Source organism: Canis lupus (assembly GCF_048164855.1).
Source record: "Canis lupus baileyi chromosome 27 unlocalized genomic scaffold, mCanLup2.hap1 SUPER_27_unloc_1, whole genome shotgun sequence".
Classification (NCBI taxonomy): Eukaryota; Metazoa; Chordata; class Mammalia; order Carnivora; family Canidae; genus Canis; species Canis lupus.
Genome location: NW_027326442.1, coordinates 108,003 through 132,700, shown reverse-complemented (window position 1 = coordinate 132,700; position 24,698 = coordinate 108,003). Strand labels below are relative to the sequence as shown.

General features: G+C 41.7%; 1 protein-coding gene and 1 pseudogene across 1 annotated transcript in view; one reads left to right on the top strand and one right to left on the bottom strand.

Annotated features, from left to right (window-relative positions):
* Window positions 1–24,698, top strand: part of MAPK1 (mitogen-activated protein kinase 1) — a 119,033-nt gene that overhangs the window by 47,838 nt on the left and 46,497 nt on the right. The window lies entirely within an intron of this gene.
* Window positions 22,583–23,298, bottom strand: LOC140629610 (elongation factor 1-beta pseudogene; annotated as a pseudogene).

Sequence of the window (24,698 nt, the reverse complement as noted above, 5' to 3'; positions counted from 1 at the left end):
GTCTGAGGCAGGTGTTTGATATTTCTGACAGTGACAGTTCATAAGACACTTGGATTTCTAGACACTGAAAATTAATAAAGTGAAACCTTGCTAAAATGGAGTTGGGAGCCTAGAGCAGGACTTTACTGCTGGATGTCAATTATAGAACCTAACAAAAGAATGTCAACAGGAAAAAATGCTTGGAGGCCCCAGTAGGGAGAGATACATTTTATCTCCTATAAGAAATTAACTGCCTCAAAAAAAGAAAAAAGAAAGGAAAGGGAAGGGAAGGGAAGGGAAGGGAAAAGGGAAGGGAAAAGGGAAGGGAAAAGGGAAGGGAAAAGGGAAGGGAAAAGGAAGAGAAAGAAGAAAGGAAAGAAAGAAAGAAAAAGAAAGAAGGAAAAGAAAGAAAAGAAAAGAAAGAAAAAGAAATTAACTGCCTCTACAATTCAGCCAATGAGAAACCATCCTCACCCTGAACTTTTGCTTTTCTCCAGTGGACTTTTTTTTTTTTTTTTTTTAGACTTTTATTTATTCATGGGAGACAGAGAGGCAGAGACACAGGCTGAGGGAGAAGCAGGCTCCCTGTGGGGAGCCGGATGTGGGACTCCTCAGGACCCCAGGATCATGCCCTGAGCTGAAGGCAGATGCTCAACCACTGAGCCAGCCAGGTGTCCCTCCAGTGGACTTTTGTTCAAAACAACCCCTTCCAACTTACTGCTCCATAAAATGAAATTTCTCTCTTTTGTTGGATTTGCCTGTGGTCTTACTGTAGTTTGTGTGTCCCAAATTATAACTCTCTGTTATTCCTGAATAAACCCATTTTTAGTGGTAAAATAATTCAGTTTTTTTTTAATTTTTAAAAAAGATTTTATTTATTAATGAGAGACAGAGAGAGAGAGGCAGAGACATAGGCAGAGAGAAGCAGGCTCCATGCAGGGAACCTGACATGGGACTCGATCTTGGGACTCAAGGATCATGCCCTGGGCCAAAGGCAGGTGCTAAACCGCTGAGCCACCCAGGGGTCCCACTCAGTTTTATTTTTAAGGGTAACAACTACTTTATGTTTCAGTGATGGGGACAGTCCTCTGAGTTGCTCTTTCTTTTTATTTTTAAAGATTTTATTTATTTATTCATGAGAGACACACACAGAGAGAGGCAGAGACATAGGCAGAGGGAGAAGCAGGCTTCCCACAGGGAGCCCAATGTGGGACTTGATCCTGGGACCGCGGGATCACACCCTGAGCCAAAGGTAGATGCTCAATTGCTGAGCTACCCAGGTGTCCCTCAGGTGCTCTTTCTTTGACTTGACTCATCAGGGTTTAGCTTACGAAGGTGTGCAAGGGTCAAACTCATGAAGTAGGTCATCCTCTTAGAAACCAAAGCTCTATGTTGTCCCTTCTTTCTTTTGCCCTGTGCCCTTTGGCTTGAGATTTCTCTGGCTTTCCCAGTATATTAGTCTGATCTGGCATTGGTCTGGATTCTGGCTGTTGACCTCTCCTCTGACCAGATGCTCAACTTATCTTTCCACTCCCATTTTACAAGAATCCACCCTGATCTTGCTCAGGGTTATGATAGATGCTGGAGACAAATCACTTAAGTGTCATAATTAGTGCCACTGAAAATCTCTGGATTCTAATTTCTTCAGGTTTTCTTTTCTTTTTAAGATTTTTAAATTTAGGGATCCCTGGGTGGCTCAGTGGTTTAGCACCTGCCTTCAGTCCAGGGTGTGATCCTGGAGACCCGGGATGGAGTACATCGGGCTCCCTGCATGGAGCCTGCTTCTCCCTCTGCCTGTGTCTCTACCTCTCTCTCTCTGTCTGTGTCACTCATGAATAAATAAATAAAAATCTTAAAAAAAAAAAAAGTTTTTAAAATTCATTCATGAGAGGCAGAGAGAGGCAGAAGAGACCTAGGCAGAAAGAGAACCAAGCTCCTTGCAGGAAGCCTGATGTGGGACTCGATCCTGGGTCTCCAGGATTATGAGCTGAGCTGAAGGCAGATGCCCAACTGCTGAGCTACCCAGGTGTGTCCCTCTTCAGCTTTTCACCGTGATCTTTTTGCTTGTCTCCATTCAGGTCCCTTTCTCACCTCCCTTGTATCTGGTTTGGCTTTCTGTCTTGTGCCTTCAAGTATACTCTCCCACTCCCCCTCCTCATATTCTCTCTCTCTTTCTTTCTTTTTTAAAAGATTTTATTTATTTGAGAGAGAGAGAGAGAGAGACTATAAGCAGAGGGAGTGGCAGGCAGAACGAGAATGGCAGGCTCCCCACTGAGCAAAAGTCTGATGCAGGGCTCAATCCCAGGACCCTGGGAACATGACCTGAGCCACCAGGCACCCCAATCACACCTCATTTTCAGCATATATTTGTTTGTTTTTAAGATTTTATTTATTTATTCATAGAGACACAGAGAGAGGGGGGCAGAGGCACAGGCAGAGGGAGAAGCAGGCTCCATGCAGGGAGCCTGACGTAGGACTCGATCCAGGGTCTCCAGGATCACACCCCGGGCTGCAGGCGGTGCTCAACCGCTGCGCCACCGGGGCTGCCCTTCAGCATTTATTTTTGTCTGTTGTTTCGGGGAGATGAATTTTGGCTCATCCTGAAGAACATCTAAATAGCCAGAACCAACAAAACAGATAGGCTGCTTTGGAAAGCAGAACATATCTGTAAAAAATCATGATCATTTTTTCTTGTCTTCATTGTCTGCCTTTTTTTTTCTTCTTCTTCTTCTTCCAGTTACCTATCAAAATGTGGCTCAGTTATGGGCCTAGTTTTGGTTTATCACCACTACCAAGAGGGCATGGCTAGTAGAGGACTGTGGGTCCTCATTTGGTGTACTGGCTGAGAATGTGGGAGGTCAGCACATGTGGGTTTAAGTACCAGTTCTGTTAGCTGTTGGTTAAGTATTCACAGACAGCTTACTTGACTCTTCCCATCTGCCTGAGTTTCATCATCCACAAAATGGGTTACTTCATAGGGTTATGGTAAAGACAGTATGTAAGGATTTTTTTTAGGGATGCCTGGGTGGCTCAGTGGTTGAGCCATCTACCTTTGGCTCAGGGTGTAATCCCGCGGTCCTGGGATCGAGTTGCACAGCTGGCTCCCTGCATGGAGCCTGCTTCTTCCCCTGCCTATGTCTCTGCCTTTCTTTCTGTGTCTCTCATGAATAAATAAATAAAATCTTTTTTTTAAAGTTTTTTTTTTTTTTTAAAGCTCTTAGCACTGTGCCAAGTGCTTGGGACACTATGGTCATAATGAATAGAGAGGTCCTTTTTCATTTTCTTAGTCTACTTCCAAGTGCAGAGGCACACAGAGGTGCCTGTGCTACCATTGAAGCTTGGCGTTGGAAGAGACCTGATGCTCTTAGTCTTTGTTGTTGATGACTTCTAGCTGTCATTATAGCACACTACTAACCAGCCTGACCTGACCCTTACAAAATTCCTGCCCAGTGAAGGTGGGAGGGAATAACCAAGGAAGGAAATGTAAGGCAATAAGCGAAAAGTGAGTGGCCCATCTGCTTCATCAAGGTTTCTGTCTCTTCGTCATGACAAGTTCAGAGCACAGTGGAATTACAGAGATCACTTTTTTTTTTTTTTTAAGTTCAGCGTGGGGCTTGAACTCACAACCCTGGGACAAGACCTGAGCCAAGATCAAGAGTTGGACGCTTAACTGACTAAGCCACCCAGGCACCCCAAAGATCACTTCTAAATAGCACAGCTTTGGATTAGAGTATCTGTTACAAAGAATACTGATTTTGTGTTGTTACCCGAACATGCTTCAACTTAAACAAGATTTACTGGTTGTGGATTTTTAGGATGATGATAGGGTACCAAATCCTGTTATGATATCTTAGATCTAATAGCATAGACTCATTTCTCCTATTCAAGAGGCAAGGAATGTTAGTTTTTCATATTCTTCCAATAATTTGTATACTTTTTTTTAAGGTTTATTTATTTGCAAGAGAGAGAATCCTCAGATTCTCCACTAGCATGGAGCCCAGCACAGGGCTTGATCCCAGGACCCTGAGATCATGACCTGCGCTGAAACCAACAGTCAGAGCCACCCAGGCCCCCCATAATTTGTATTCTTTAATCCATCAAAAATTTGAGGAACGTTTACAAAATATAAGCCACTACAAGTCTCCATCTTTTTATATCTATGCACACGTGTATATACAGTATTAGGTGTAGGTATCTTTTTCATTGTCGTGTATGCATATTAGTTTTTTTTCGCTTGGCTATGTTTAGAAGAAGCCTGAACACAGAATATTAGAGTCTTCTCTTCTTTGGTAACTGGCCAACACTGTCAGAGCAGACATGTAGGGCATAGCAAAAGCTAGGACTAAAACTCAGACCCTCCTAATTTGAAGTCTGGTGTTTTCTTTCCCTTTTTTTTTTTTTTAATATTTATTTAAAAATAAATAAATAAATATTTATTTATTTGAGAGAGAGTGAGAGCACAAGAAGGAGAAACAGACTCCCCACTGAACTGGGAGCCCAGTGCAGGACTCAGTTTTGGGACTCTGGGATCATGACCTGAGCTGAGGGCAGATACTTAACAGACTGAGCCACCCAGGTGCCCCATGGTGTTCTTTCCTAATGTTATTATCCTTTTTAAGATTAATGAATATAGTGAATAATATAATAAAACAATAAGAATTGCTGCCATTTTGGGGGGAAAGCCTGATTTCTTTTTGGCTTTGCATCAGCTATTTCTGCAATCTTTTTTTTTTAATTCTTTTAAATTTATTTATGATAGTCACACAGAGAGAGAGAGAGAGAGAGAGGCAAAGACACAGGCAGAGAGAGAAGCAGGCTCCATGCACCGGCAGCCCGACGTGGGATTCAATCCCGGGTCTCCAGGATTGCGCCCTGGGCCAAAGGCAGGCGCCAAACCGCTGCGCCACCCAGGGATCCCCCTATTTCTGCAATCTTTACAAACTTTGGGCTTTCCTCATTTTTGATCCAAGCAAACGATTGTTCAGAGATCCTTGTTAGGTAACTCAGTGATGTCTCAGGAAGGGATAGAGTTGGAAGTCTTTTACTCTTGGCTCCTGTTTTATTACTGAAGAGATTGAAATATGCACATATGGACAGCCAAACTTTTTTTAAGCTCTGGACTGTCCAGAGCACCTTTTCTTGAGAGGTTGTGTATGTATCAATGACATCAGATCTTAAGCTGTGATATTATATTGGAGCACTGATTTTTTTTTTTACCTTTTTTTATTTATTTATTTATTTATTTTTTTATTTTTTTTTTTTTACCTTTTTTTAAAAAATATTTTATTTATTTATTCATGACAGACACAGAGAGAGAGGCAGAGACACAGGCAGAGGGAGAAGCAGGCTCCATGCGGGGAGCCTGATGTGGGACTTGATCCCGGGTCTCCAGGATCATACCCCAGGCTGAAGGCGATGCTAAACCCCTGGGCCACTGGGGCTGCCCTGATTTTTTTTTTTCCTAAAGAGAGGGGGAAAGAGGTGGGGAGGGGCAGAGGAAGGGGGAGAGAGAGAATCTTAAGCAGGTTCCATGCTTAGCACAGAGCCTGACTCTTGAGATTATGACCCGAGCCAAAATCAAGAGTCATATGCTTAACCAGCTCACCCACCCAGGTGCCCCTGGACCTGTGATCTTTTTTTTTTTTTTTTTTTTAAGATTATTTATTCATGAAAGATACAGGCTGAGGGAGAGAGGCAGAGACACAGGCAGAGGGAGAAGCAGGTTGCTCGCAGGGAGCCGGGTGCAAGACTTGATTCTGGATCCTGGGATCACGACCTGAGCCGAAGGGAGGCGCTTAACCGCTGAGCCACCCAGGTGTCCCATAAAGCTGTGATTCTTAAAATGATGGTTTTAGAGTCGAAATGGCTTTAGACAAGCTATTTTTTGCTCACCGAATGGTTTGCATCCTCTTACAAAACCCTTTGCACTGGCTTTCTTGGTTAGTAAATTATGAGAGAATCAAGCTGAGGTAAGGAATACATTTTCTTTTAAAGCAGTCATTTGTATTATCTGTCTTCTTATTTTTGGAACATTAATTTGGATCAGTCTAACTTACTTAGCATCTGAAGACAAGTTAATTTTTATCTGTAAAATGAAGTACTGTAGTTTTGTTCAGATAATTAAAGTTCATCAAAATGGGTAGCTTGGAGAACAGCTTAATAGCTTTCTCTAAAAATATCTCATTCACAGTTGATAGGTAGCATTTTAGTTGCTTAACAGCGTGTACAATCTGTGTGCTTGTGCAAGATAAGATACCTACTTTATTTAGACATTCTTTATTATCCACAAAAATTATTGAGCTTTTGCTAAGAAATGATTATAATGACAGGGGATTGGGAAGGATGAGAAAACTGGAACATACCAGAAATTTTATAATTATATTAAAGCCTCAGCAATAATGGTGGAAATTTGGGCGTTTATTCTGATGATCCTGCCATTGCTCAAAACCTGTTTGAACGTTTCTTTTGGAATTGCCTTCAATATAAGTATATGAACCATAAAAGAAAACCAACCCTATAATTTATAGCACAGCTCAATTTTCTTAATCACCTTTGAGGTGTAATATATATATAGTAAAATGCACCTTCTCTATGTGTACAGTTTAGTGAATCTTGGCAAGTGGATATACTTGTGTAACCACCACCACAAAGATATAGAATGTTACTTAACCCTAGAAAGGCACCCTTGTATCCCTTTACAATCAGTCTTCACCTCAGGCTGTCACAGATCAGTTTTCTATAACTATTGCTCAGCTTCAATTTTTCTAGAAGTTCATGTAAATGGAGTTTGAAAGTTGTGCTTTTGGGGTGCCTGGGTAGTTCAGTGGCTCTTGATTTCAGCTCAGGTCATGATCTTCAGGGTTGTGAGATGGAGCTCGGCAGGCTTTGTGCTGGACGTGGACCCTGCTTGGGATTCTCTCTCCCTCTCCCTCCCTCTGCTCCCTGCCTTCTCTGTCTCCCTCTCAAAAAAAAAAAAAAAAAACAGTCTGTACTTTTTGTGCCTGGTTCTGTCACTTGACATAGTGTATTTCAGATTCATCTTTGGTGTTCCATGTATCAGGGCTGTAGTTGTTTCTTTTCTGTTGCTGAGTATTCTTCCATTGTATGGAGATGGCGCAGTTTGTTTACCGTTCCTTTTTTTTTTTTTTTAAGATTTTATTTATTCGTTACAGAAACAGAAACAGGCATAGGCAGAAGGAGAAGCAGGCCCTCAGTGGGGAGCCTGAAGTGGGACTCGATCCCAGGACCCCAGGACCACAACCTGAGCCAAAGGCAGATGTTCAACCACTGAGCTACCCAGGCGTACCACCCTTTTCTTGTTTTGATGGACACTAGGTTGTTCCAAGTTTGTGGCTGCTGTGCATAAAACTCCTACAAACAGGGATCCCTGGGTGGCGCAGCGGTTTGGCGCCTGCCTTTGGCCCAGGGCGCGATCCTGGAGACTCGGGATCGAATCCCACGTCAGGCTCCCGACCGGCTCATCCATCTCATTGGCTCACCCATCTCATTGCCTTGCTCTTCCTCCTGTCTCCCTGCTGTTGCTCTTGTATATTCCAGGGGCTTTACCACTCCCCTCAGAGGTGTGGTGGTTTTTTTTTTTTCTTTTTAAAATTATTTTCCTGAATTGAATATGCTTCTGGTTCATAGAGCTCTTTGGCCTGGGATGCTAAACGTCCTGCAGTAGATTGCGCAGTTTCACACAGTAACTGACTTCCGTAAAGTGCCACTTGTGCTTGTTGCTTAGTCCAAGGTGCTGTCTTCTCTCACTGGTACCACTGGAGTGCTTCAAATGGTTTCTTTCCTTTTTTTCTTTTTCTTTTTTTTTTTACTTTTTCCTTTTTAAAATTCATTCTGCGTATTATAGCTGGAGAGATTATTTAAAAATATAAATTTGGCACTTTTAGTTCTCAGCTTATAGTGGAAGAACACTTATCTTAATTCTTTAGCAGAACTGCCTATTTCTTCAGTATCACCCTTAACACTGTCTGCTTGGTGTGCTTCAGCCACCCTGGAAACCTTTTGAGCCCAGAAATCCTCCAGCCTAACTCCTCCATACGTGTCCCTGTCCTTCTTCAACTTGCCTAATTCCTGCTCATCTTTCTGGTTATTTTATTTTATTTTATTTTATTTTATTTTATTTTATTTTATTTTATTTTATTTTATTTTATTTTATTTTATTTTTTTAAAGATTTTATTTATTTATTCATAGAGACACAGCTAGAGAGAGAGAGGCAGAGACACAGGCAGAGGGAGAAGCAGGCTCCATGCACCGGGAGCCCGATGTGGGATTCGATCCCGGGTCTCCAGGATCGCGCCCTGGGCCAAAGGCAGGCGCCAAACCGCTGCGCCACCCAGGGATCCCTTATTTTTATTTTTATTTTTATTTTTATTTTTATTTTATTTTTTATTTTATTTTATTTATTTTATTATTTTATTTTATTTTATTTTATTTTATTTTATTTTATTTTATGATTTTATTTATTCATGAGAGACACACAGAGAGAGGCAGAGGCACAGGCAGTGGGAGAAGCAGGCTCCATGCAGGGAGCCCGATGTGGGACTCGATCCCGGGTCTACCAGGATCATGCCCTGGGCCGAAGTTGGCGCTAAACTGCTGAGCCCCCACACTTGAGGGGTGTCCTCAAGTCTGTTTTAAATGCTACTTCCTGGGATCCCTGGGTGGCGCAGCGGTTTGGCGCCTGCCTTTGGCCCAGGGCGCGATCCTGGAGACCCGGGATCGAATCCCACATCAGGCTCCCGGTGCATGGAGCCTGCTTCTCCCTCTGCCTATGTCTCTGCCTCTCTCTCTCTCTCTCTGTGACTATCATAAATAAATAAAAATTAAAAAAAAAATTTAAAAAAAAAAAAATAAATGCTACTTCCTTAGAGAGGAAAAACCTCTAAACCGTTTAAACCAAGTTGTCTAGTTATCCGTGACGACATTGATGATACCATTTGCATTTTTCCTTGGCATCCATCATAATTTATATAGTCATATATTCTATTATATATAAATATATGTTAATATGTGTCTCTATGCTTTCCTCATATTGTATAACATTTTTTTTTCCTAAAGATTTTATTTATTTATTCATGACGGGGGGGGCGGGGCAGAGACAGAAGCAGGCTCCCTACAGGGAGCCCGACATGGGACTCGATCCCGGGTCTCCAGGATCACGCCCTGGGCTGAAGGCAGGCGCTAAACCGCTGAACCACCGGGGCTGCCCCCATATTATATAAAGTTAATAAGAACAGGGAGCTTTCTATTTTCTCTGCTCTTTCCTTAGCATTCAGTGCAGTGTGGATGGTTAATAGATATTTGACTAAAAAATAAAATTGACCTTAACATTCGAATTTTAACAAGTGAATGTTTTTAACATTCAACAGTGCACCTCCTTCAAGATCCTAAATTGTCCTTTCTTTGAATATAAACTTCTATATTAGTTTTCTATCTCTGTCACTTATAGTGAATCTATAAATTGCCAGTAACAAGGCTTTTTAATCTTTTTGTGCTCTGGATCTTTTAGACCGTTAGTGAAACAAGCTGTAAGATTTCATTTTAGTTCCAATATAGTTAACATACGGTGTTATTCATTTCAGGTGTACAGTATAGTGATTCAGCAGTTCTTTTTTTTTTTTTTTAATTTTTATTTATTTATGATAGTCACAGAGAGAGAGAGGCAGAGACACAGGCAGAGGGAGAAGCAGGCTCCATGCTCCGGGAGCCCGATGTGGGATTCGATCCCGGGTCTCCAGGATCACGCCCCGAGCCAAAGGCAGGCGCCAAACCGCTGCGCCACCCAGGGATCCCTGATTCAGCAGTTCTATCCGTTATTCAGTGCTCATCATGATAAGTGTACTCTTAATTCTGATATATGTGCTTGTTATTAATGCCGTAAATAACAAGATCAGGCAGCAGGTCTCATGACTACTGTAATTTCAAGTTAGTGAGGAGTATAAGTATTATAAGTATTTTGAGAATTACAGTTGTAGTCTTCTCACTGGTCTTCCTGTTTCTAGTTAGCCTCCTTCATCAGCTTTATACCCGTTTTTCTGATAGTGTCACTCTTAGGTCTTGAAGAATCTTTTAGAAGAAGAAAGCCTAGATTTTTCAGTTTTCTCATCTTACATCACCTTTCTCTCTTTCCCTAGATGGGTTCTAAAACTCCAGCCATATGGAACGACTCAGCACTTGTACTTAGCCTTCCATGCTTTAGCTCCTGCAGCTCCATCCACCTACAAGCCCTTCTCATATATTGCCTATTTTTAAATTTTGCCTGCTTTTTTTTTTTAATTTTTTTTTTTTTTTTTTTTTTTTTTATGATAGTCACAGAGAGAGAGAGAGAGGCAGAGACACAGGCAGAGGGAGAAGCAGGCACCATGCACCGGGAGCCTGATGTGGGATTCGATCCCAGGTCTCCAGGATCGCGCCCTGGGCCAATGGCAGGCGCCAAACCGCTGCGCCACCCAGGGATCCCAATTTTGCCTGCTTTTTAAAAAAAAATACCACCTTCTGAAAGAGATCTACAGATAGTAACAGAGCAGTGCCTGACACATAATAAGCACTCAATAAATTGTAGCTATTATTAAAAAAAGAATTGTTCACATAACTTTTCATTATCACCACTATTTAGTTCCTCATAAGTAAACTATAAACATTTGAGTGACGTACATATTGGAAATAAGGCAAATCAATAGGTCAGTAAGTGTAAGCAAGCATAATGTAAGGTGAGTGCATAAATGATTAATACTTAGAATTTTGTTTTGATCTTGGTTTGAATGGTTATCAGTTTTACATCAGAATGCAATGAGAAAATTATTTAATAGATATATCTTTTTTTAAAAAAGATTTTATTTATTTATTCATGAGAGATACACAGAGGGGGAGGGGGCAGAGACACAGGCAGAGGGAGAAGCAGGCTCCATGCAGGAGCCTAACTTGGGACTCGATCCTGGGTCTCCAGGATCAGGCCCTGGGCTGAAGGCGGTGCTAGACCACTGAGCCACCCTGGCTGCCCTTAATAGATATATCTTATCTTTTATACTTGGTCCCCCCAAAACCCACTAGGAATCCTTACAGGTATGGTAGGTTTATTTATTTTTATATATATATATTTTTTAAGATTCTATCTATTTATTCATGAAAGACAGAGAGAGAGAGGCAGAGACACAGGCAGAGGGAGAAGCAGTCTCCTTGCAGGGAGCCCACGCAGGACTTGATCCTGGGACTCCAGGATCACGCCCTGGGCCGAAGGCAGGCACTAAACTGCTGAGCCACCCAGGGATCCCCGGTATGGTAGATTTAGAGTACTCTCAATGATTTTTTTTTTTTTTTTTTTTTTTTTTTAAGTAGGCTCCATGTCCAGCGGGGAACCTAACACAAGGCTTGAACTCACGACCCTGAGATCAAGACCTAGGCTGAGATCAAGAATCAGATACCCAACCAACCTAGCCATCCCAGGCATCCCCAGTCATTTTTTATAAAACAAAGCCATCAAGTTTTTAAGAATTCTATTTTTTTCACACTTTTAATATGCTTTAATTGCTGCTCAGTACATAACGTACATGAAAAAGAAGTCTTGACATGGGGCAAGCAAGAGTTGAAAGTACTATACCAACCACGTTAACTGTTGTTGCTTTTTACACCATAGTAAATATGACCTAGAAAGGACGGGAGATGTGATCAGAAGTAGATAGTATGAAAAGTTTCCCAGTATAAGCCAGCAGTGTGGAGTATTTCAAAGCCTAGACAGCTTATATAAGAATGCAGAGCGGTTTTGGAAGTGTAGCTGTAGGAATCAAGTTGACTCACTGCTATGTGGGCACTACTAGCACTGGAGAGAGAATGGTAATATTGTGGAGCGCCCTCCCTTCAGGCCCATGGATAGACCCAAATGCATCTAGAAAAAAGCAAGTATGTTCAAGATAGCAAGGAGGGGGATACTAATGTTAAGAGAAACAATCAAAGAAATACTCTCACTGAAAGTACCTATACTACAAAAGTAAAGCTTTTCAAAAAGTTTTAGGAATAAAATTTAGTTCCCAAACTCTAAGAACCAAATAATTAGAAATCTGAAAATATTTTTTTAAAAGATTTTATTTATTCATGAGAGGCAGAGAAATAAGCAGAGGGGGGAGACTCCCTGCGGGGAGTCCAACGTGGGACTAGATTCCAGGACCGTGGGATCAGAGTTGAACCAAAGGCTCGACCACTGAACCACCCAGGAGCCCCAGAAATCTGAAAATATTTTAAAGATTTACTTATTTATATGAGAGAGCGGGAGGGACAGAAGGAGAGGGAGTATTTCAAGGAGACTCTTTGCTGAGCATGGAGCCCTACATGGAGCTCAATCCCATGACCCTAAGATTATGACCTAAGCTGAAATCAAGTCAGATGCTTAACTGACTGAGTCACCCAGGCACCCCTAGAAATCTGAAATTTTAAAGTAATGCCTTTCTAAAGTATGAAAGGTAAAGTTTTCATATCACAATTTGGAGAAGGCCGGTTGCTTCCCCCTCACTCCACCCCCAGAAGACTGTTGCTGCCAGTTCTAGTTGGCAAACAGCAGGTTTGAAATGGTTCTTTTGTTTCTCAGAGTCCAGAATATATAAAAGTATTCCTGTATGTCCAAGTGGGAACCTGTAAATAATTGCTTCCTTTTATAGTCTAAGAGACAAATATTTTAAGCATCCAACAACTGTAACCACTCAGGCTTTTACTTGGACATTAGAATACATTTCACTCTCTGTAGTAATGACAGTGTCTTTCCTCTTTTAGCTAGTGCTTATAACTTGGTTTTAAAACCAGTGTTGAGAGAGGACTTGTATGTTTCTTTTTTTCCAGCACTTTTATAGAAACAGGTATTTAGTTTCTCTCAGATTTTGTACATATGAAGGTGTTAGATTACAATAAAATGTATGTGGAACCACTTGATCTTGTCCCATAGCTCACTCATGCTGTTACCCACTCCCCATGCCCAGTCTTTTTTCTCCTTGTATTACATTTTGACTAGTTTCTATTGCTGTGTCTGCTAAGTCACCAGGTTTTTTTTTTCAGTGTGTAATCTGTTCCTAATTCCCAACCATTGTAATTTTTTTCATCTCTAGAAATTCAAGTCTTTTTTTATAACGTCCATTTCTCTTTGTCATGCTGTACTTTCTTTTTTTAAACTTATAATTGTTTTAACATTCTTATCTATCATTTCTAATTTCTAGATCTTTTTTTTTTTTTTTAAGATTTTATTTATTTATGCATGAGAGACAGAGAGAGGCACAGATACAAGCAGAGGGAGAAGCGGGCTCCATGCAGGGAGCCCGACGTGGGACTCGATCCCGGGCCTCTAGGATCACACCCTGGGCCGAAGGCTGCGCTAAACCGCTGAGCCACCCGGGCTGCCCTCTAGATCTTTTTTAAAAGATTTTATTTACTTATTTGATAGAGGGAGCACACACAAGCAGGGGGAGCAGTAGGGAGAGAGAGAAGCAGGCTTCCAGTTGAGCAGGGACCCCGATATGGGGCTCCATCCCAGGACCCTGAGATCATGACCTGAGCTGAAGGCCAACTGAGCCACCTAGGTGCCCCCTGGGTCTTTTTTTTTTATCATTGGCTTTCTCCTCATTATGGATTGTATTTTCTTGCTTTTTAAAATATTGGTGGGCAGCCCGGGTGGCTCAGTGGTTTAGCACTGCCTTCAGCCCAGGTCACGATCCTGGAGACCTGGGGTCGAGTCCCACGTTGGGCTCCCTGCATGGAGCCTGCTTCTCCCTCTGCCTGTGGGTCTCTGCCTCTCTCTCCCTCTCTCTCTCTGTCTCTCTGTCTCTCATGAATAAATAAATAAAATCTTAAAAAAATATATTGGTAAGGTTTGATTAGATATAAGACATAATGGATTTACATTACTAAGTGCTAAGATTTTTTTTTTTCTTTTTTTGGCATTCCTTTAAATATTTGAGGGCTTTTTATCTGGGATGCAGCTAAGGTACAGTTCAGTTCTTTCAAAGCTTATTACTTTTAAGCTTTTTTGGATTTTGGTGGCTCCTTCCCCAGCCTTGGAAATTTCATCGTGCATGTGCTTCTGATTATTACTCAGCTGAAGACTTGAAGGGAACCCATCTACTGATCTCAACCTTCTCTGAAGTTCTCTCCTGTCCTGTACTCTGCCTGGCAAATTCTTACTTAACTCTACAAATTTGAATTCTGTCCTTGACTCATGGTGACAACCAGGCTCCATTTGAGTTCCTCTTTTCTGCATTACAGTCTGGAGACTCCAGGCAGTAAGCTGGGGCAGTCATAGGACTAACTTCACTATCCTGTGTTGACCATTGTTGGATGTCCAAAAATTAGTTTCACATACATATTGTCTGGATTTTTTTTTTCATTGGTTAAGGTTGGAGAGTAAATCAGACTGTGTTCTTTTGTCATGGTTAGAAGCAAAAGCCTGTGAAGGTATTTAGAACTTTGGGAACTTCTTAGGGGATTCCTGGGTGGCTCAGTGGTTTAGTACCACCTTTGGCCCAGAGCGTGATTCTGGAGACCTGGGATCAAGTCCCACATCGGGCTCCCCACATGGAGCCTGCTTCTCCCTCTGCCTGAGTCTCTGCCTATCATGAATGAATAAATAAAATCTTTAAAAAAGAAAATAGAACTTTGGGAACTTCTTTTAATCTCAGGTTATTGCCTTATTTTAAGCTGTCTTGTTGTATATAACCTACACTTTATTGGTTGTTTTTTTTCCTCCCAGTGGATTAGACAGAAATGGTGAGACAAAAGATAAATTATGTCTTAAATCACTCATGATCCCATCATCTTAGCTTGTTTTGTAAATTGCCTCCTCTAGATATTATTTTTAAGCTTCAGTCTTTGGTTTTCTTTTTTTCTTTTTTTAAGATTTTATTTATTTATTCATGAGAGACACAGAGAGAGAGAGGCAGAGACACAGGCAGAGGGAGAAGCAGGCTCCATGCAGGGAGCCCGATGCGGGACTGGATCCTGGATCCCGGGATCACGCCCTGAGCCGAAGGCAGACACTCAACCGTTGAGCCACCTAGGCGTCCCTTTGGTTTTATTTTCAATCTTATCTTTAGTTAATTTATTATTCATACTCAATTAAATGGCTGCACAATGACCTGTTAAATTAACATTCTATAATGTAGTAATCCTTATATTTGGCAATACAAGCTTTGTAAGGTAGTGCTTCAGTATATATATCTTCATTTATTATCCCTATTCTTTTTTTTTTTTTAAGATTTATTTATTTATTCATTCAGAGAGAGCGAGAGAGAGGCAGAGACACAGGCAGAGGGAGAAGCAGGCTTCATGCAGGAAGCCCGATGCGGGACTCGATCCGGGGTCTCCAGGATCACACCCCGGGCTGCAGGCGGCGCTAAACTGCTGCGCCACCGGGGCTGCCCTATTATCCCTATTCTTAAGGATGCTCAGAGGGAGAAAGACAGATGAGATGTTTTATTTATTTTGCTTTACAATGAATATTTAGGCTATGTTAGGTATTTATTAGTAAATGTTTATCAAATGATTGAGGTGGAATTTAACTTATAAAGTTCAATTAGATAACATTTTCAGTTACCTTTTTAAGAATATTTTTATTCCATCAAACATTCACTTTTTTAAAAAACATTTTATTTATTTATTCATGAGAGACATGGGGGGGGTTGGGGGGCAGAGACACAGGCAGAAGCAGGCTCCATGCAGGGAGCCCGATGTGGGACTTGATCCTGCGACTCCAGGACTACACTCTGGGCCGAAGGCTGGCACTAAACCGCTGAGCCACCCAGGGATCCCCTCAAACATTCACTTTCATGGGAAATTAAAATAGCCGTTTTTAAAAAAAGATTTTATTAGAGAGAGAGAGCACAAGCTAGGGGAGAGGCAGAGAAAGAAGCAAGACTCCCCACTGAGGAGGTAGCCAGGTGTGGGGCTTGACATGGAGTTCGATCCCAGGACTCTGGGATCATAACCTGAGCAAAAGCAGATGCTTAACCAGTTGAGCCACCCAGGCACCCCTCAGATAAACTTTTATGTTGGAATAATTTTAGGTTTACAAAGAAGTTGCAAAGATAGGACAAAGGGTTCCTGTGTACGCCCACCCACTTTGTTTCTTCTGATGTTGACCTCTTATATTTCTGTAGTAAGCTTGTCAAAACTAAGAAACCAACGTTAGTATGTTATAGCTGAACTCCAGATTTTATTCAGATTTCATTTTTCTGCTTTTTCTGTTCCCAAGATACCACATACATTTAGTTGTCATGTCGGCTTCATCTCCTCCGGTCTGTTTCTCATACTTTCTTTTCATGACTTTGATGGTTTTAAGGAGTACTACTTAAGTGTTTTGTATAATGTCCCTCAATTTGGGTTTATTAGACTGGAGTTACAGGTATTGGGAAAGAATATCACAGAGGTGAAATGCCCTTTTTGTCTCGTGTCAATGGATTCACAATATTTACGTGTTATCACTGAGAGTATGAACTGCGATTACTTGGTTGAGGTGGTATCTGCTGGATTTCGACACTATAAAGTTACTGTTCCTCCCTTAACAAATTCCATTTTAGTCTTCTGCCTCCAGCCTCAGCGTGATACCCTCCCCCTTGCCCCTGCACACCATTGCCCCAGGTTTCCTCAGGCCTCTGCACCTTTGTACCCGCTTTGCTTGAAATAGACACTCTCTCATCCCCCTGGCTAGCTTTAGGGAGCCTTTTCTTTCACCCCACCTGGTCCTCCAGCCTCTGACCACCCACTTCTTGCATAATACCCTGTCCCTCTCAGTTGTTCACCTGGATTTGCTAGTTGTTCTCCTCCTTGCCTCCTTTAAAAAACAGTCCGCAGCATTTTTTCCACTGCTGTCGCTATTCCACTCCATTTACTTATTTACACCCACATTACCACAAATCATCTCATTGCAGATTCAGTGACTGCTTTGCAGTTTTTACCTTTCTTAGTCTTCTGTGTTTCCTTCCTTGGCTTCGGAAACACCACCCCCTCCTGGTTCTTGTATGTGGCTTAGCATGTGGCTTTGGAATTGGACAACAGGGTTCTCATTCCATTATTACTTCTACTACTTTCTCTCTTTAGCCAGTTCCTCTTCCTCTGTTTCTGAATTTTATCCTCAGGCCTCTTTTCATGACATCATCTCTCCTCAGCAGTACTGCCCAGTTGGCTTTAAAAAAAATTTTTTTTTAATTTATTTGAGAGAGAGAGTATGTGTGCATGAGAAAAGGGAGGAGGAGAGGGAGAGAGAAAAATCTCAAACTGACTCTTTGGTAAATGTGGAGCCTGATGCAAGGCTTGATCTCATGACATCTCACATCCCTAAAATCATGACCTGAGCTGAAAACCAGAGTTGGATGCTTAACCCACTAAACCACCCAGGTGCCCCTACCCACTTGGTTTCTGTTAAAGATTCCTATATCTTATTTGCAACCTTGATCTCTCCTTAATGCTCTTGGAAGAAGAAAACCTTCGTTTCCTCCATCTGAATCACCTACAAGCATCCTTAGATCCTTTAAATCAGGAAGTTCAAGACGATCCTTATCCTCTCCAACCCCCCCTTCTTCATTTTGTACTTCTAAAACCTAGCTCTAATGTGTGCAAGGCCTGTGTCAAGAATATGTTTCAAGGCTTGTGTCCAAAATACAAAACAACAACAACAAAACAAATGGGGGGGATCCCTGGGTGGCACAGCGGTTTGGCGCCTGCCTTTGGCCCAGGGCGCGATCCTGGAGACCCGGGATCGAATCCCACGTCGGGCTCCCGGTGCATGGAGCCTGCTTCTCCCTCTGCCTTTGTCTCTGCCTCTCTCTCTCTCTCTCTCTCTCTCTCTCTGACTATCATAAATAAATAAAAATTAAAAAAACAAAAAAAAACGGAGCCTCAAATTAAGAAACCTTAAATTAAAAAAATAATAATAAATAAAATATAGTCTTTCCTCCTACCACAGAGATAAACCTTCTTAAAGACCTGTAAGATCAGCTTCAAATTGAAAATTCCGGGATCCCTGGGTGGCTCAGTGGTTTAGCGCCTGCCTGTGGCCCAGGGTGTGATCCTAGAGACCCAGGATCGAGTCCCACGTCGGGCTCCCTGCATGGAGCCTGCTTCTCTCTCTGCCTCTCTCTCTCTCCGTGTCTCTCATGAATAAATAAATAAAATCATTTTTTAAAAAATTGAAAATTCTTAGGCTTATTAGAGTTTGGTACTAGCAGTTCCAGAAAAGCAGACCTCTAGCATACCCCTCTTCTCTTCCCCCAGAGCTGGGCTCTGCTGTGAGCTTGAGCTTGTGTGTGTCTCATGAATGGGATACCAGCTTGACATGACAGTCCAGGTGCAGTGCACACCCTGCAAACAGCTGCCCTTTGGCCATTCTTTGGGGCATAGAAACTGGAGGAATATTCTCCTCTCAGCAAAGCTGCTGTGTAAGAGGCCTGCACAGCCTTGGAAGGAGGAGACTCAGGCAACAGGAATTCTGGAGCTCCTGATAGACATGTTCTCCAGACCCCATGAACACCTCCTTATGGAGAAGGGCCTGACTGGGTGAGGGCAGTGATCCCCATAGGTGTTCTGCTCGTTTTCCTCTGCCAAGTATTACCTCTTGCCTTTCTTAATGCCCTTGCTCCTCTTTCAAGAGCCTGCTCATCCTTTGGGATATGGTTTCTATAGGTCTCATCATGTTTTAATCCTCTTCTAATACCCCTATTTGGACTTGATCCAAATCTAGGTTTGCTTTGGGTTTCAGAAGTGCTTTACTATGTAAAGGCAGTGTATGTTGTCTGATCCTGTCTCCTTCCCTTACTAAATTGCAAGTTTCTTAGCTTCTTAAGGGCAAGACCATTATTTGTTTTTGTCACCAGTCCTTAACATGAAGTCTCACAAATGGGAAGTACTTGTCAAGTGCGGCTTGAGTCCACCACAGGTCTGGCGTCATTCTCATGTTGTTGTGGTAACCCTATCAAAACAGGAAATGAAGTTAGTTTAGCATGACTTGTTCATAATTGACTCACACTGGTTCCCTTTTCTTCCCTAGGTGATCACAAAACATCTGTTAAATAACCTACTCCAGAATTTTGTAGGCTTTTACTTCCACATTTGCTGATCAAATATGTTTCTGGAATGTATCTGTTCCATCCACGTTGGCCCAGGAACTGAACCTTGGTTCTTTTTTTTTTTTTTTTTTTAAGGAACTGCTCTCTTGAGAAGCAATTTGATAAACAATATACTGCACATATTTAAAGTATACAGTTTATATTTTGATATACACCCATGTCTGTCAGCACAGCCAAGGTAATGAAAATATTCATCACCTCCAAAGTTGTTTGGTTTCCATTTGTGTAGTCCTTCATCCCACCAGCCCCCTTCCTCACTAGCCGCCAGCAACCATATGATCAGCTCTCTGTCCTCAAAGATTAGTTTTCATTTTATATGAGTAGAAGTACTTTTCTGGTGGTCTGGCTTTACTCAGCATAATTATTTTGAGATTCCTATGTGCTGTTTATATCAAGTTCATTCCCTTTGATTGCTGAATAGTAGGAATTTGTTTTGAATATTGAGATACTCACCTCCAGCCTTGACCATGCCCATTCCCCACAATTAATGGATCTCAGGATTCATCTGGAACTTGAGGCTACATTTATGTAAGATGACTGGCTCTGTCAGTAGCTGGAGTTTCTCAAGGACAGAGTACTATTTGTAATCTTTGTAACTGTTAAAATAGTCTTTGGTACAAGGCAAATAGTAACCCAAGGGCAGCCCCGGTAGCGCAGCAGTTTAGCGCCGCCTGCAGCCCAGAGTGTGATCCTGGAGACCCAGGATCGAGTCTCCCTGCATGGAGCCTCCTTCTCCCTCTGTCTGTGTCTATGCATCTCTCTCTCTCTCTCTCTCTCTATTTGTGTCTCTCATGAATAAATAAATAAAATCTTTAAGAAAAAATAGTAACCCAAGACTGGATAAAAGTTCCCCCTTTATTCAGGGGTGTGTGTGTGTGTGTGTGTGTGTAAGAGTATAAATAATATACCCAATCTAATTTTTCTTAAAAGATTTTATTTATTCATTAGAGCAAGCTATTCTCTCAGGTAGGAACAAGGCTAATTAATTTTGCACCTCTTTCCAGTATTACTTTTCAAGTATTTTTGTATTGGTCAGGAATTCAAAGTAATTGTTCTTCCTCCTTTAAGGGATATTCCAATATTGCAGTAGTATTTCTCCAGTACATTTTTTCCCTAATAAGATTTTTTTTTTTTTTTGGAAGAGGTTTACATGGCTCTTCAATCAAGTTATACAGTAAAAAAAGTTTTGTTTTCCTATGTCTCCCACTCCAGCCTGGCATTCTGTCCCTACACCACCACTCCTTTACTTCCTTGTATATCCTTCAGACTTCCTTTATGCAAACATAAGCAAATGTTAATATATATATTATCTTTTATTATTTATTAGAAAAAGATAGCTTGTTATCCACTGCTAGGCTTTGTTTTTATCCCACTTAACAGATCTTGCATCATGCATTTTCTTAGCTACATAGTATTTCACTGTATGGATAACTACTCCCCTGTTGGATGCTTTTTTAATTAAACTTTTTATTTTGAGATAATTGTAGAATCACATGCAGTTGTAAGAAATAATACAGAGAGGTCCCAGTTTCTTGGTAACATCTTGTGTTTTTATTATACATTACAGTATATGTTACGTTACAGCACACAGTACCATAGCTGGGAGACTGACATTGATAGAATCTATAGAGCTCATTCATATATCGCTAACTGTATATCATCCCTGTGTGTGTGTGTGTGTGTGTTTTCTGTGCATTTTTATTCCATATGTAGGTTCATAAACCACTACCATTCTTTTTTGACCTTTCTTGAAATGTTTAATTTTTCCTTGTTAACATGGTTTTTTTCCCCTTAAATTAAAAATTTTTTAAATTTTTATGTAGGCTTCATACCCAGCATGGAGCACAATACAGGGATTGAATTTACCTCCCGGAGATCAAGGCTTGAGCTGAGATCAAGAGTCAGATGCTTAACTGACTGAGCCCACCCAGGCACCGCTTAAAAAATTTTAAGTTGAGGGAGCCTGGAGGTTCGGTGGTCGAGCATCTGCCTTTGGCTCAGGTCATGATCCCAGGGTCCTGGGATTGAGTCCTGAATCAGGCTCCCTGCAGTGAGCCTGCTTCTCCCTCTGCCTATGTCTCTGTCTCTCTCTCTGTCTCTCATGAATAAATAAACTCTTTTAAAAATTTTATTTTAAAGTATAATTGACATTATTGTTTCCTTTTTATTTTTTTGGGAGAGAACACATGCATGAGTGGGAAGAGGGGCAGAGGAAGAAGGACAAACAGACTCTTCAGAGTGGGGAGCCCCACTCGGGTCTCAATTCTAGGTCCCTGAGACCATGACCTGAGCCAAAGTCAGACACTTAACCGGCTGAGCCACTTAGGTGCCCCGGTAGTATTCTATTTCATGTATATACCATAGTGATTCAACATTTGTATACATTGCTAACTGATTACCATAGTAGGTCTAGTTATCATGTGTTACCATGCAAAGTTAATACAGTATTATTGACTGTATTCCCCATGCTGTGCATTATATCAACATGACTTACTTATTTTATCACTGGAAGTTTGTATTTTTTTTTTTAATTTTTTTTAATTTTTATTTATTTATGATAGTCACCAAGAGAGAGGGAGAGAGGCAGAGACACAGGCAGAGGGAAAAGCAGGCTCCATGCACCGGGAGCCCGACGTGGGATTCGATCCCGGGTCTCCAGGATCGCGCCCTGGGCCAAAGGCAGGCGCCAAACCGCTGCGCCACCCAGGGATCCCCTTAATTTTTATTTATCTATGATAGTCACACACAGAGAGAGAGAGAGGCAGAGACACAGGCAGAGGGAGAAGCAGGCTCCATGCACCGGGAGCCCGACGTGGGATTCGATCCCGGGTCTCCAGGATCGCGCCCTGGGCCAAAGGCAGGCACCAAACCGCTGCGCCACCCAGGGATCCCTGGAAGTTTGTATCTCTTGATCCTCTTCACCCATTTCACCCTTTCTGCAACTCTTTCCCCTCTGATAACCAGCACTCAGTATCTATGAGTCTGGATTTTGTTGTATTTTGTTGTTTAGATTGCACTTACAAGTGAAATGTGTGTATACAAATACACACACACACACACCCCAGATCATCTATCCATTCATCTGCAGACACTTAGGTTGTTTCTATATCTTCACTATCGTAAATAATGCTGCAGTGAGGGGATCCCTGGGTGGCTCAGTGGTTTCGCGCCTGCCTTTGGCCCAGGGCGCAATCCTGGCGTCCCGGGATCAAGTCCCGCGTCGGGCTCCCGGCATGGAGCCTGCTTATCCCTCTGCCTGTGTCTCTGCCTCTCTCTCTCTCTCTCCCCCTATGTCTATCATAAATAAATAAAAATAAATCTTAAAAAAAAATAATGCTGCAGTGAACAATGGGGTGCATATATTCTTTTTTTTCTTTCTTTTAAGCTTTTATTTAAGGGCAATGATCTACGATGTAGATTTTATTTTATTTTATTTTTATTTTTATTTTTCAAGATTTATTTATTTACCCAGGGATCCCCTATGATGTAGATTTTAGATCTTATTAAGAGCAGCCACGTCCATGGACTTCACATAGTCCTCAAAAGCAGTGATCCGTTCCCCCAGCATATCTGTTCCAACTTTATCATCTTCCACTACACGCTGTATTTGAAGTTTTTTAATTCCATATCCCACTGGAACTAGTTTAGAAGAGCCCCAGACCAAGCCATCTGCCTGAATGCTTCGGACGCACTCCTCTAATTTTGCCATATCTGTCTCATCGTCCCAAGGTTTCACATCTAGTAATATGGAAGACTTGGCAACAAGTGCAGGTTTTTTGGCTTTCTTTGACTCATACTGTGCAAAGCGTTCCTCTCTTAGCCTCTTTACTTTTTCACTTTCCTCCTCGTCATTAGATCCGAAGAGATCAATATCATCATCATCTTTACTATCTGTAGCTCCACTTCCTGTGGTGTCTTCCACATTAGCAGGACCATACTTGCCCAAAGCTTTCTTCACTCCTGGAAGGCTGGCCTTTTCCTTCTCGTAAGACTTGATGTGATTGTACCAACGCAGGGCATGATACAAGTTGGCGAGCCGGGGACTGGAGACTGCTTCAAACACTGCCATGTCCGCTTGTGACGGCATGTACCCCTCGATGTAGCTCTTGTCCGCTAGGTAGTCCTTGAGCACCTGGAGGCCGGCGGGGCTTTTCAGGTCTCCGAAACCCATGGCGTCGGCGGCTCCAAGACCGGGCGGCAGCGAAAGAAGAGAAGAGGGTGCATATATCCTTTTGAATTCGTGTTTTAATTTTCTTTAGATAGCTACCTAGAGTGGAATTGCTAGATCGTATGGTAGTTCTATTTTTAATTTTTTGAGGAACCTTCGTACTGTTTTCCAGATGGTTGCACCTTTTTAAAATTTAAAAAAAGGGGATAACTGGATGGCTCAGCAGTTGGGCGCCTGCCTTCAGCTCAGGTCATGATCCTGGGATCTGGGATCGAGTCCCACATTGGACTCCCTGCGAGGAGCCTGCTTCTCCTTCCGCTTATGTCTCTGCCTCTCTTCTTTCAGTCTGTGTGTCTCATGAATAAATACATCTTATAAACAAACAAACAAATAAATAACTATGTAAAATTTAACATTTTAACCATTCTTAAGTATACAGTTCAGTGATGTTAAGTATATTCACATTATTGTGCAACAGATCTCAAGAACTTTTTCATCTTGCAAAACTGAAACTGTACCTTTGCACACCACCTCCTCATTTCCTCCCTCCCCCAAGCCCTTGGTAACCACTATTCTACATTCTGATTTTTATGAATTTAACAACTTTAGATACTACCTATGAGTGGAATCATACACAGTACTTTGTGGCTGGCTTATTTGTTAATGTCTTCAAAGTTTATCCATGTTATAGCATATGATAGAATTTCCTTTTTTAAGACAATAATATTTCCGTGTATGTATGTATCACATTTTCTTTATCCATTCATCCATCCGTGGACATTTATGTTGCTTCCAAATTGGCTATTATGAATAATGCTATAGTGAACATAAATGTGCCAATATATCTTCAAGATCCTATTTAGATTCTTTTGGATGTATACCCAGAGGTGAAATTGCTGGACCATATGGTAATTCTATATTTATTTATTTATTTAGAAACTTTCATACCGTTTTCCATAGTGGCTGTATCATGTTACATTACCAACAAAGTGGGGAGGTGTTTGTTTGTATATGTATTGGCAATCATGATGGGTATGAGATGATAACTTGTTGCAGTTTTTCATTCAGTCTTTCAGTCTCTTCTCTTTTCTTTTCTTTTCTTTCTTTTCTTTTTTTTCTTTTCTTTCTTTTCTTTCCCTCCCTCCCTCCCACCATTCCTTCCTTCCTTCCCTCCTTCCTTCCTTCCTTCCTTCTCATGATAGAGCCAGAGACATAGGCAGAGGGAGAAGCAGGCTCCCCACAGGAAGCCTGATGTGGGACTCGATCCTGGGACCTGGGGATCACACCCTGAGCCAAAGATAGATACTTAACTAACCCCTGAGCCACCCAGGTGTCCCTCCCTAACTTTTTAGATCCTTGTTGGCCATTTATGTATCTTGTTTGGAGAAATGTCTATTTGACGTGATATCTTGTTTCTTAGTATATGTGCTGCGGGAGTGAG